We start from the raw sequence: 14,874 nt of genomic DNA on the forward strand, positions 1-14,874 counted from the left end.
AGTATGACGTTTTTGTCAAATTTTGGACCAAAAATTTTGGACCTTACTTTTTGGACCAAAAATTGTGGGTCAAATGTTTTTAAAAATGTTGGTCGACATAGTATAGTATGAAGTTTTTTGTCAAATTTTGGATCAAAAAAATTTTGTCTAAGATTTTTTCAAATTTTGGACGACATCGTATAGTATGATGGTTTTGTCAAATTTTGGACCAAAAATCTTTAGTCAAAGTTTTTTTTTTCAAATTTTGAACGACATAGTATAGTATGATGTTTTTGTCAAATTTTGGACCAAAAATCTTTGGTCAAATTTTTTTTTTTTAAATTTTGGACGACATAGTATAGTATGACGTTTTTGTCAAATTTTGGACCACACATTTTGGACCAGACTTTTTGGACCAATAATTTTGGGTCAAATGTTTTTAAAAATGTTGGTCGACATAGTATAGTATGACGTTCTTTTTCAAATTTTGAACCAAAAATTTTGGGTCAAATTGTTTTTTTCAAATTTTGAACGACATAGTATAGTATGATGTTTTTGTCAAATTTTGGATCAAAAAAATTTTGTCTAAGATTTTTTCAAATTTTGGACGACATCGTATAGTATGATGGTTTTGTCAAATTTTGGACCAAAAATCTTTAGTCAAAGTTTTTTTTTTCAAATTTTGAACGACATAGTATAGTTTGATGTTTTTGTCAAATTTTGGACCAAAAATCTTTGGTCAAATTTTTTTTTTTTAAATTTTGGACGACATAGTATAGTATGACGTTTTTGTCAAATTTTGGACCACACATTTTGGACCAGACTTTTTGGACCAATAATTTTGGGTCAAATGTTTTTAAAAATGTTGGTCGACATAGTATAGTATGACGTTTTTTTTCAAATTTTGAACCAAAAATTTTGGGTCAAATTGTTTTTTTCAAATTTTGAACGACATAGTATAGTATGATGTTTTTGTCAAATTTTGGACCAATAATTTTTGGTCAAATTTTTTTTTTGGGATTTTGGACGACAGTATAGTATGACGTTTTTTGCTATGCTATACTCAATTTGTAAAAAAAATAAAAAAAAATCTTATTTTGGATGACATAGTATAGTATGACGTTTTTGTCAAATTTTGGGTGAATTTTTTTTGTCAAATTTTGGACCTAAATTATTTTGTCAAAGATTTTTTCAAATTTTGAACGACATAGTATAGTATGAGTTTTTTGTCAAATTTTGGACCAAAAATCTTTGGTCAAAATTTTTTTTTTTAATTTTGGACGACATAGTATAGTATGACGTTTTTGTCAAATTTTGGACCTTACTTTTTGGACCAAAAATTTTGGGTCAAATGTTTTTAAAAATGTTGGTCGACATAGTATAGTATGACGTTTTTGTCAAATTTTGGACCAAACATTTTGGACCAGACTTTTTGGACCAAAAATTTTGGGTCAAATGTTTTTAAAAATGTTAGTCGACATAGTATAGTATGACGTTTTTTTTCAAATTTTGGACCTAAAATTTTGGGTCAAATTTTTTAAATTTTGAACGACATAGTATAGTATGATGTTTTTGTCAAATTTTGGACCAAAAATTTTTGGTCAAATTTTTGTTTTTAAATTTTGGATGACATAGTATAGTATGAGTTTTTTGTCATATTTTGGACCAAAAAATTTTTGTCTAAGATTTTATCTAATTTTGGACGACAGTATAGTATGATGGTTTTGTCAAATTTTGGACCAAAAATCTTTGGTCAAATTTTTGTTTTTCAAATTTGAAAGACATAGTATAGTATGATGTTTTTGTCAAATTTTGGACCAAAAAAATTTTGTCTAAGATTTTGTCAAATTTTGGACGACATAGTATAGTATGATGGTTTTGTCAAATTGTGGACCAAAAATCTTTGGTCAAATTTTTTTTTTCAAATTTTGAACGACATAGTATAGTATGACGTTTTTGTCAAATTTTGGACCAAAAATTTTGGACCTTACTTTTTGGACCAAAAATTGTGGGTCAAATGTTTTTAAAAATGTTGGTCGACATAGTATAGTATGACGTTTTTTGTCAAATTTTGGATCAAAAAAATTTTGTCTAAGATTTTTTCAAATTTTGGACGACATCGTATAGTATGATGGTTTTGTCAAATTTTGGACCAAAAATCTTTAGTCAAAGTTTTTTTTTTCAAATTTTGAACGACATAGTATAGTATGATGTTTTTGTCAAATTTTGGACCAAAAATCTTTGGTCAAATTTTTTTTTTTTAAATTTTGGACGACATAGTATAGTATGACGTTTTTGTCAAATTTTGGACCAAACATTTTGGACCAGACTTTTTGGACCAAAAATTTTGGGTCAAATGTTTTTAAAAATGTTGGTTGACATAGTATAGTATGACGTTTTTTTTCAAATTTTGGACCAAAAATTTTGGGTCAAATTTTCTTTTTCAAATTTTGGACGACATAGTATAGTATGATGGTTTTGTCAAATTTTGGACCAAAAATCTTTGGTCAAATTTGTATTAATTTTTTTCTTCCTGCCCTTTCTGCTCTGGGGCTCCACCTGCAGACATTTTTTGGTACTGCAACCAGTAGTTCTTTGTATATGTCGTTCATGAAGTAGATATTTGTAATTGTGTTGATTCATAAAGTGGAAATGCTGGTCCTCAGTATGCAGCAAGTACAATAATGTGTGTGTGTGTGTGTGTGTGTGTGTGTGTGTGTGTGTGTGTGTGCGTGTGTGTGTTGCAGCAGGGATTGCCCTGTCACTGGCACAACACTGTTCCACTTCTCCTCATTGACAAGCAGCAGCACATTGCAAGACAGCTGAGCTGGGGGCAGAAGGAGGGGAGGGTTAGCCCTGAAGATCATCACTGACCTGGAGAACTGTCACCCAAGCTCCGACTGGAAATCTCAGATATGTAAGAGGAGAGTAACATAACAACATTAAAGGAGCTGCCTGAAGGTGGATAAACCAGGACCTTGGTCCAGCATGATACGACATAGTTTATGATAACAAAACCAGATCTGACAATGCTCAGTGACAAACATGTGTTTAGTGATGCTTTATCTTCTTGGTTTATCATGAAGAAAATGTAAGACCTGGAAGATGAAGCAGCACTAAAAATGTATGGACATTAGAGATCATGTTGTAGGACAATTCTACAAGTTTGGATACTTAGAAGCAACTTCTAAGGGGGGGAAAAAACAACTGTACAACAATATTGCATCATGATATCACACACATACTTTGTAGTACTATTTATGATGCAACATTCATCTATAAATCAAAAACAGAGACATTTAGGTAACACTTTATAATAACTACACACATTTCATCATTTATTAAGCATTTGTCACCTATTAGATAACGGTTTGTTCACCCTTAGTTATTTATTGTTCATACATAATTTATCATTAGTAAAGCATTTGTTCACACAGTTATAAATGGTTTGTTCATAGTAAATAAGCCTATCTTTAAAATATGTTTGTAAATACATGCATTATACTTAATAAATTTTGGACCAAAAATCTGAAATCTGGTTTGTCCTTTCACGCTGCTGTGGAACCAAGGTGGTACAAAATGGCAGCCTCTGTAAAGCAAGGCCCTTTCCCAAAGTACATATAAGAGGCTTATTCAGGCAAAACAAATGACTTTTATTCTAAAGTGATTATGCACTTATATACAGACATGCTAACCATATAGTTTCTTCTAATAAACCCTGCCATGTTGCCCTAAATGTTACATACTGGACCTTTAATATTTAATGTGTAATCGCTGTATAAGGATGTGATAGTTGTGATGTAATGTCTCATCTCCTTTCAGTGTGTTTCTGTGTCAGTGTGTTTATTCCTAACTCTGGTTCCATGGAAGAACATCATGGAGACACAGTCGCCATAGAGACAGCGACAAATGCCCACGCTTAAGAGGCCATTTTCCTTCTGTCACCATGATAACACACATCCATTTGCTGAAGCCTTTGACAGTTTCCATTTCTCTCTGAGATAATGGTGACATTCTACTGACTACATAACAATGCTGAAAGATGACAGAGCAGTTTTCCTCCTCCTTGATGAGCATCACAATGTATTTCACAATGAAAATAAATCCATCACATCACTATAAATGAATGAGAGCAGTCAGGGCTGATTACTACACCACTATGTGTCCCTCCCTGTCTATTTCTGTTGAGTAATGAACCTTACATAAGCTGCAGTGCTACAGCATTTGACTGAAGTCTCGAGGTGATGTGACACTATTGCGTCCTGGCTAATCATTGGGAGAATACTCCCATTCATTTCTGCTCAGTATGAAGTGGCCCACCTGTGTTTTCACAAGGCTCTGGAGGCTCGGAGAAAGCTTTTCAAAGTCAGGGGGGAAACAGTAGTTCTGTAGCCCCGGCCATGCTGCTGCTCACTGGGGCTTTTATCGCAGCGTAATCCCCTACAACAAACAGAATGGTCGGCATGTGCATACGCAGCTGTCGCAGTCTTAGTGCAAGTGGTGTCATGTTAAATCACTGGAATGGACTGAGCCCCTGAACCATCTACTGCCCTTACCCATGCTGGCATCCCACTCACTGTGGAGCTCCAGCACACACACACACACACACACACACACACACACACACACACACACACACACACACACACACACACACACACACACACACACACACACACACACACACACACACACACACACACACACATTTATACTTACATACATAACCCACTTCCCACCAACATACTTTGCAGCACATGGTTGCCCTAAAGTTATTCACTGTAAATAACCTGATGCAAACACCCAGATTATTTACATGACATGGCCTAATGTTTGCTCCAGTGATGCCACAGAAAAACATGCAGAAGACTTTATGTGTGACACTGACTTCAGGAAGAAAAGCTCAGTATTACTGGTACTAAAGTATTATTAGTACCAGTAAAGTTCATCAAGGGGGAAAGAAGTGGAAGGTTCTAGTCTGGTCAAGTCAAACTTCAAACCCTATTGAGCTGCAGTTTACCTGCAGAAGAGGAGACAAAATGAAAGATGCTTCAGTGAAAGTCCGGAAAAACATCACAAAAGAAGATTGTAAAAGTTTGGTGATACAGGCTCGATGCACTCATTGTCCTCTTTAATGTGGAAGGTTGTGGGTTTGAGTCTACATGGTGTTGTGCCACTGTTAGGATCTGTCAAAATCAATGATAAAGGTTGAGTCTCCACTACATGGTACCAACTCGCCACAGCACAGCTCGACTCTACACGGTTTGGTTGTGTTGTATGGAGTTAAAGCTGAACATAGACCGGAAGTTCCAATTAACGCTGTTTTTTAGTGTGTATCTGCATCATTACCTTGTTTATGAAGCCCTGAAGGTTCTAAACAAACAGTTCAGCCACTGCTGAGAACACTGTGTTTTATTATAATCTCAGGCTCAGTGAGATCTCTGAAAAAACCCGGTCCGGTTACGTAAACATCGGTTCTCCTGAACAGCAGATCCTCCTGCTCCGGGCACTAGTCCGGGCACATCCGGTTGCGTACATTGAACCGCAGAAGAAGAATAACGTCCGTTGTGGAGGTGTGAAGTGTATTAGACACTTTAACACAGCAAAAATGTTCCTATAATTCTGTGAGTTCACATACTGTGTGACTGGGGTAAACAATGCCCTACAATTAAGTTTTATGACAGATGTCTTATGACTTATGACTTATTGTACTTATGACTAGATTTTGTCTGAGCAGGTACTGTTCGGATGGATCATCTGTTGACCATAAAGTGGAGGTGTAGGTTAGACATTGGTCCTGGCATTTGTCCTTTGATGTGCTCCCTAGAGGAGACTGGAGGTCAAATGGCTAACCAAGGGCATAGGAAGATGTAGGAAGAGCAAGAAACCTTTATTAAGTGTGGCTTTGCTCAGGAGAAGTTAGTGCTTCTTAGGATTTTGTCTGAGGCACTGCCAAGCAACTGCAGTGCTTGGAATTGACACTTGACTTGTTACAGAATAAAGATCTCTTTGTTTGGTAAAATGTCTTGTGTCACGGAGTCTCATTCTACGTCATCATCTCATCACCTGGTGTTCTGAACAAGAAGGAAGCCTGACAAAAACAACAGGTGTTTCACGAGCGACAGTGTCTTCTGACTCTGGGTCTGACTCCAGGTCAAAGGTCGTCAAAGGGACTGAGGCGGGGAGTCGTGAAGAAGCTATTTTTAAACACTGTTAAAACAATGTTTTGATAATGAGGAGCAGTGCATCCACCGTTCCAGAGGGGGGAGCTGTGCTTCTGAGAGCGGGTGTGCTGAATATGTCACTTCCAGGTACTGGCCAATCACAAGACTCTGTCTTCTGGGTGAGAGAGTTGAGTCTCAAATCTCGCGGCTGGGAAACAGCGTCAGAAAAGAGGATTTCTATCGGCTCGTTTACAGCAACTAGGAGGTTTTTGAGCATAAAAACAAGTTAATGTATGTAAGTAGACCTCCATAACTAACATATATGTGCAACAGGACCACTCTATGGGAGCTTTAAATTTGTTCCACTGATATTTGTAAAAGAACAAATTGTGATCCACACGTATTTCTTGATTTGTTTGCGTGTTTTCAGATCCACAAATAGTTGTTTTTTCCTGTTTTTTTTTTTCTGGTTTTATTTTTGAAAAAACAATGAGCGTCTTGATTGAAGCTAGATTCTACTTGGAAAACACTGCCACCTGCTGATGAAGGGAGGCATTACTGAGACAAATATACCATGCCTTCCAATGTGTGTTTTTGCGATTCGCAAAAGCGAGGCATGCGTGTTCTGTCGATCCACAATTGCGAAATCACAATTCACAAATGCAAATTTCAGATTTACAAATGTCACGTTATTTACAAATGACATCTTTATTTATAAAAATCAATATACAAGTTACAAATTAGATTCTTTTATTTTGTGGATCTCAAAACACGCATACAAATCAAGAAATCACTGGACTGAACATCAAATGAGGAGGGGAAGGCAAAATGAACAGAAACAGAAAAATGAATCTTGGTAGACACTGGTGAAAGATAGGACAAAACAACTACACAATAACTAAAAACCCAAGTGAAAACAATTGTCCAAATAAAAAGTGTGTGGATAAATCCAGTGGGTTGATTTCCATTGACATGTGGCATTGGGGTTAGTGCCAGAAGGGCTGGTTTGAGTTTTTTTTTTTTTTTTTATGATTTAGTGAGATTTTCTCACCATCTCTGGGTTTTGGCCTGAACAAATCTGGGATATAAAGAAAAGCCAGAGATCAGAGAAGAATGGCCAGATGATAGAACCACGGCATGCAGTGGAAGATCTCTGAACACGTCAAACCTTAAAGCAGATGGATTTAAGCAGCTGTAGACCTCACTGGACACTTCATTTGGTACATATACCACCTAAATATGACCAGTGAGTTCAAATCAGTCCAGTTTCATTTGAAGATGATTTACATCTCTGTGTTGCCTCAGTGTCAACACAATCGACACAGCTTCTGATGGCCAGTGATAAAAAAAACGTTCACCCATCGTTTCACATCATCTGTCAGTTCTGGTTTCCTGCTGTTGGTACAAGGAAAAGATCTGTTTCTTCTTGAATCCCATTCTCACGTGTCACATCTCCACCCTCGCCCATTGACCTCTTACCCGTTCTACTTTTATATTGTAATTCTCTCTGTCTTTACGTCTTTTTCCATACGCCTATCTTTGTTTTTCCTCCACTGACCTTCTCCCATGTCAGCAGGGGGACAAATTTAGCGGCCTGGTCTCTGGAGCGAGCAAATAGTCAGACACAACAGTAGGAATGTGTGTGTGTGTGTGTGTTCTTGTACTTGCAGCATATTGAGGACCAGTGAGGGTTTTTAACCAACAAAGTGAGGACATTTTTACAGAGTGAGGACATTTTGGCCGGTTCTCACTTTGTTTTCATTGAAATCACTTCCTTAGGTTGCTATCATGCTAACATGCTATACTACATTTTTTTTTTTTATTCAAATTTTGGACGACATAGTATAGTATGACGTTTTTGTAAAATTTTGGACCAAAATTTTTTTGCCCGCGATTTTTTCAAATTTTGGACGACATAGTATAATATGATGTTTTTGTCAAATTTTGGACCAAAATTTTTTTGCCCGAGATTTTTTCAAATTTTGGAAGACATAGTAAAGTATGACGTTTTTGTCAAATTTCGGACCAACATTTTTTTGTCCAAGATTTTTTCAAATTTTGGACGACATAGTATAATATGATGTTTTTGTCAAATTTTGGACCAAAATTTTTTTGCCCGAGATTTATTCAAATTTTGGACGACAAAGTAAAGTATGACGTTTTTGTCAAATTTCGGACCAAAATGTTTTTTGTCCAAGATTTTTTCAAATTTTGGACGACATAGTATAATATGATGTTTTTGTCAAATTTTGGACCAAAATTTTTTTGCCCGAGATTTTTTCAAATTTTGGAAGACATAGTAAAGTATGACGTTTTTGTCAAATTTCAGACCAAAATTTTTTTGTCCGAGATTTTTTCAAATTTTGGACGACATAGTATAGTATGACGTTTTTGTCAAATTTTGGACCAACATTTTTTTGCCCGAGATTTATTCAAATTTTGGACGACAAAGTAAAGTATGACGTTTTTGTCAAATTTCGGACCAAAATTTTTTTGCCCGAGATTTATTCACATTTTGGACGACATAGTAAAGTATGACGTTTTTGTCAAATTTCGGACCAAAATTTTTTTGTCCAAGATTTTTTCAAATTTTGGACGACATAGTATATAATATGATGTTTTTGTCAAATTTTGGACCAACATTTTTTTGCCCGAGATTTTTTCAAATTTTGGACGACATAGTATAATATGATGTTTTTGTCAAATTTTGGAAGACATAGTAAAGTATGACGTTTTTGTCAAATTTCAGACCAAAATTTTTTTGTCCGAGATGTTTTCAAATTTTGGACGACATAGTATAATATGATGTTTTTGTCAAATTTTGGACCAAAATTTTTTTGCCCGAGATTTATTCAAATTTTGGACGACAAAGTAAAGTATGACGTTTTTGTCAAATTTCGGACCAAAATTTTTTTGTCCAAGATTTTTTCAAATTTTGGACGACATAGTATAATATGATGTTTTTGTCAAATTTTGGACCTAAATTGTTTTGCCCGAGATTTTTTCAAATTTTGGAAGACATAGTAAAGTATGACGTTTTTGTCAAATTTGGGACCAAATTTTTGTCCGAGATTTTTTCGATTTTTGGACGACATAGTATAGTATGATGTTTTTGTCAAATTTTGGACCAACATTTTTTTGCCCGAGATTTATTCAAATTTTGGACGACATAGTAAAGTATGACGTTTTTGTCAAATTTCGGACCAAAATTTTTTTGTCGAAGATTTTTTCAAATTTTGGACGACATAGTATAATATGTTTTTGTCAAATTTTGGACCAAAATTTTTTTGCCCGAGATTTTTTCAAATTTTGGAAGACATAGTAAAAAATAACGTTTTTGTCAAAGTTCGGACCAAAATTTTTTTGTCCGAGATTTTTTCAAATTTTGGACGACCAAGTAAAGTATGACGTTTTTGTCAAATTTTGGACCAAAATTTTTTTGCCCGAGATTTATTCAAATTTTGGACGACATAGTAAAGTATGACGTTTTTGTCAAATTTTGGACCTAAATTGTTTTGCCCGAGATTTTTTCAAATTTTGGAAGACATAGTAAAGTATGACGTTTTTGTCAAATTTGGGACCAAATTTTTTTGTTGAAGATTTTTTCAAATTTTGGACGACATAGTATAATATGTTTTTGTCAAATTTTGGACCAAAATTTTTTTGCCCGAGATTTTTTCAAATTTTGGAAGACATAGTATAATATGATGTTTTTGTCAAATTTTGGACCTAAATTTTTTTGCCCGAGATTTTTTCAAATTTTGGAAGACATAGTATAATATGATGTTTTTGTCAAAGTTCGGACCAAAATTTTTTTGCCAAGATTTATTCAAATTTTGGACGACAAAGTAAAGTATGACGTTTTTGTCAAATTTCGGACCAAAATTTTTTGTCCAAGATTTTTTCAAATTTTGGACGACATAGTATAATATGATGTTTTTGTCAAATTTTGGACCTAAATTGTTTTGCCCGAGATTTTTTCAAATTTTGGAAGACATAGTAAAGTATGACATTTTTGTCAAATTTGGGACCAAATTTTTTTGTCCGAGATTTTTTCGATTTTTGGACGACATAGTATAGTATGATGTTTTTGTCAAATTTTGGACCAAAATTTTTTTGCCCGAGATTTATTCAAATTTTGGACGACATAGTAAAGTATGACGTTTTTGTCAAATTTCGGACCAAAATTTTTTTTGCCCGAGATTTATTCAAATTTTGGACGACAAAGTATGACGTTTTTGTCAAATTTCGGACCAAAATTTTTTTGTCCAAGATTTATTCAAATTTTGGACGACAAAGTAAAGTATGACGTTTTTGTCAAATTTTGGACCAAAATTTTTTCAAATTTTGGACGACAGTATAATATGATGTTTTTGTCAAATTTTGGACCAAAATTTTTTTGCCCGAGATTTTTTCAAATTTCGGAAGACATAGTAAAGTATGACGTTTTTGTCAAATTTCGGACCAAATTTTTTTGTCCGAGATTTTTTCGATTTTTGGACGACATAGTATAGTATGATGTTTTTGTCAAATTTTGGACCAAAATTTTTTGCCCGAGATTTATTCACATTTTGGACGACATAGTAAAGTATGACGTTTTTGTCAAATTTCGGACCAAAATTTTTTTGTCCAAGATTTTTTCAAATTTTGGACGACATAGTATAATATGGTTTTTGTCAAATTTTTGACCAAAATTTTTTTGCCCGAGATTTTTTCAAATTTTGGACGACATAGTATAATATGATGTTTTTGTCAAATTTTGGAAGACATAGTAAAGTATGACGTTTTTGTCAAATTTCGGACCAAAATTTTTTTGTCCAAGATTTTTTCAAATTTTGGACGACATAGTATAATATGATGTTTTTGTCAAATTTTGGACCTAAATTGTTTTGCCCGAGATTTTTTCAAATTTTGGACGACATAGTATAGTATGATGTTTTTGTCAAATTTTGGACCAAACTTTTTTTTGCCCGAGATTTATTCAAATTTTGGACGACAAAGTAAAGTATGACGTTTTTGTCAAATTTCGGACCAAAATTTTTTTGTCCAAGATTTATTCAAATTTTGGACGACAAAGTATGACGTTTTTGTCAAATTTTGGACCAAAATTTTTTTGTCCAAGATTTTTTCAAATTTTGGACGACAGTATAATATGATGTTTTTGTCAAATTTTGGACCAAAATTTTTTTGCCCGAGATTTTTTCAAATTTCGGAAGACATAGTAAAGTATGACGTTTTTGTCAAATTTCGGACCAAATTTTTTTGTCCGAGATTTTTTCGATTTTTGGACGACATAGTATAGTATGATGTTTTTGTCAAATTTTGGACCAAAATTTTTTTGCCCGAGATTTATTCACATTTTGGACAACATAGTATGGTATGACGTTTTTGTCAAATTTTGGACCAACATTTTTTTGCCCGAGATTTTTTCAAATTTTGGAAGACATAGTAAAGTATGACGTTTTTGTCAAATTTCAGACCAAAATTTTTTTGTCCAAGATTTTTTCAAATTTTGGACGACATAGTATAATATGATGTTTTTGTCAAATTTTGGACCTAAATTGTTTTGCCCGAGATTTTTTCAAATTTTGGAAGACATAGTAAAGTATGACGTTTTTGTCAAATTTGGGACCAAACTTTTTTTGTCCGAGATTTTTTCGATTTTTGGACGACATAGTATAGTATGATGTTTTTGTCAAATTTTGGACCAAATTTTTTTTGCCCGAGATTTATTCACATTTTGGACGACATAATAAAGTATGATGTTTTTGTCAAATTTCGGACCAAAATTTTTTTGTCCAAGATTTTTTCAAATTTTGGACGACATAGTATATGTTTTTGTCAAATTTTGGACCAACATTTTTTTCCCCGAGATTTTTTCAAATTTTGGACGACATAGTATAATATGATGTTTTTGTCAGATTTTGGAAGACATAGTAAAGTATGACGTTTTTGTCAAATTTTGGACCAAAATTATTTTGCCCGAGATTTTTTAAAGTTATAAAGTTTTTTTTTTCGAATTTTGGACCAAACATTTGCGGTCAAATTTTTTTTTTTCAAATTTTGGATGAAAAAAAATCAAGAAAGTTTTCCAGCCCTTTTTGCTCTGGGGCTCCACCTGCAGACATGTTATGTGGTACTGCAACCAGTAGTTCTTTATAAATCAACACAATTACAAATATCAACATCTATAAAGTGGAAATTGCTGGTCCTCACTTTGCCAGCAACCCAGTCCTCAGTATGCAGCAAGTACAAGAATGTGTGTGTGTGTGTGTGTGTGTGTGTGTGTGTGTGTGTGTGTGTGTGTGTGTGTGTGTGTGTGTGTGGGTGTGTGTGAAGGTGAGAAAATGAAGGTCCCGGTCACACAGCTACAGTTACAAATATCCAGACACATAAGGATGGTAAACAGGCTGAGGCTTGCAGAAGAAGGACACAGGAAGAGAGTGACACTGAAATACATGAGACATGAAAGTGCTTCACATAAACAAGAACAAACAAGAAAAAAGATTGAAAGCAGTGAGAGCAATAAAGGATTTTAAATTGTCAAAAAAATATGGCAGCGATGTTCAATAATGAGCAACCATCTTTACTATTCTCCCTCTAGGAAGTATTGCATACGCCATGGGGGATAAAGGGAGAATGTGTTAAGTTATTCTGGGATGTTGAGATGGAGGAACTGTCACCATGGAAACATGAAGATCCCCTACCACTCCCTGGGCCGTGCCATTCCAGAGTTGCCAAGCTGTAGCTGCCATGTTAGCAGAGGGTGTTGTTGTTGGTCTCGACGCTCCATGACGTTGCAGATGCCTACAACAAAGCAGTGGGTCATTCTTGAATAAGACGCCTGGTGTGATTGGAACATTTAGTGCTCAGGTTCAAAACACAGGGAGGACTGAGAAGAAACCAATGACGCTTTGTTGTGATACAATTCTAGCACTACTTGACTTTACTCGGTTTGGTATCAAGCGTGTCGTTTTCCATTACATCATAATATCTCCTCAACATGGCTGGTGTCGTCACAACACGGCTGTGTGAATCTACCATGATGGGAATTCAAGAACTGTGAGTTTTGAGTATCTCTGTGTTCACAAACCAGTGACTAAAAGACCCAACAGGTTATTGAATTAGACCTTTAATTTCCAATGTATTCAATTATATGTTAAATTATAATATTTAAGTATCTTTTTATTGCAAAAGTTAAAGAAAAACCAAGCTCGTTGCTTCTCAATAGTGAGGGTTTGCTGTTCTTGTTGTTATACACAACATAAAATATAGTAATTTAGACAGATGACCAAGGGCCAATTTTTCTTCTTATAAATAGATTTTCAGGCCAAAACATCACGTCTTCATTGTTCAAACTTGATTTAGTAACTAAAATTGTGGCCTGCTGATAATGTATACATTGTCTTTAATCACCAACTTGTTACAAAGACTCTTTTAAGACACAAATGTGTGTGAGATGTGGGGAATAAAATGTCAAAAAGGCATTTATTTGACAGGATAGTCAAACAAAACAAGTCAGGACAGAGCCAGGCAGGCAGATAAATCCAGAAAGACCACATGTAATCAGGAATCAGGGCAGAGAGACATATGAACCCACAGGAAGCGAGTAACAATCTGACAAAGACGCTGGTGTGGAGGAAGGTGAGGAGAGAACAGACGCAGGTGAACAGGATGAGGCTCATCAAGAGAACAGGGATGAGACGGTGGGAGACACACAAGCAACACAACAGGAAGGACAACAACAAACTAAAGCAGAGAGACACACAAAAGGAGACAAACAAGATATTAACAAATGCATTTTGTTAACAGACATTGTGCATCATTTTCATTTTGAGAATTACTGCTTCCTCTTTGAGCCGAACATATGCTAATAGTTATTTAACAGACATTACTCTCTGAACTTGACTATCCATTACAACAGCATTATTTTATTTAGATTTTTTTTTTTTTTTAAGCCAAACATATGTCAGTATATCAGGGCTAACACGAGATGAGATTGGGATTTGGTAAAATATTCACATTTAAGAAGCAAATAATTAATGGATTTTCAAAATTGTTGATTCATTTAATCAATTAATAATCAACTGAATACAGGAAAACTGTACCTGACCGTTATATTATACACATTATAATACACATTTAATCTGCAGAGAAAACTACATTACTTCATAAATATATAATATGATATTTTTACTGATAAGGAAATATTCTTAGTGTTTTCACCAGGTACACTTTTTTGGGATCATAAATTATTTATATTGTTTATGTATATGTAAATTAGTATATAAGAACAATTTGTAACCAAGAAGTAAGTAAATAGGTCAGTTGATCATTAGCTATTTCTCTCTTCACTTTTTCAGTTTGTTTGTTTGTCACAATTTTGAGTGTGTTATTGAATGTGAAGGTGTACTAGTCTGAGTATTAGTGTAGTATCTTCACATGTTGCACGAAATAAAATGCTTCATTCATTCAAAAGGTGTGTAAAGCTGTTTCGGAATCTTGGGTGTTGAAGTGTGACTTTTCCATTGATGGAGGGGATTTTATCAGCTTCAGGGAATGTCCCCTAATACATAATCAACATCTAAATAGTAAAATGTACTATATATATATATATATATATATATATATATACAAATGTGTGTGTACACATACATGTGTGTGTGTGTATATATATATATATATATATATAGTTATTTGGTTTTAGTTTGTTGAAGATCACTCATTTATC

This window comes from Microchirus variegatus, assembly GCF_963457635.1.
Source record: "Microchirus variegatus genome assembly, chromosome: 4".
Taxonomy (NCBI): domain Eukaryota; kingdom Metazoa; phylum Chordata; class Actinopteri; order Pleuronectiformes; family Soleidae; genus Microchirus; species Microchirus variegatus.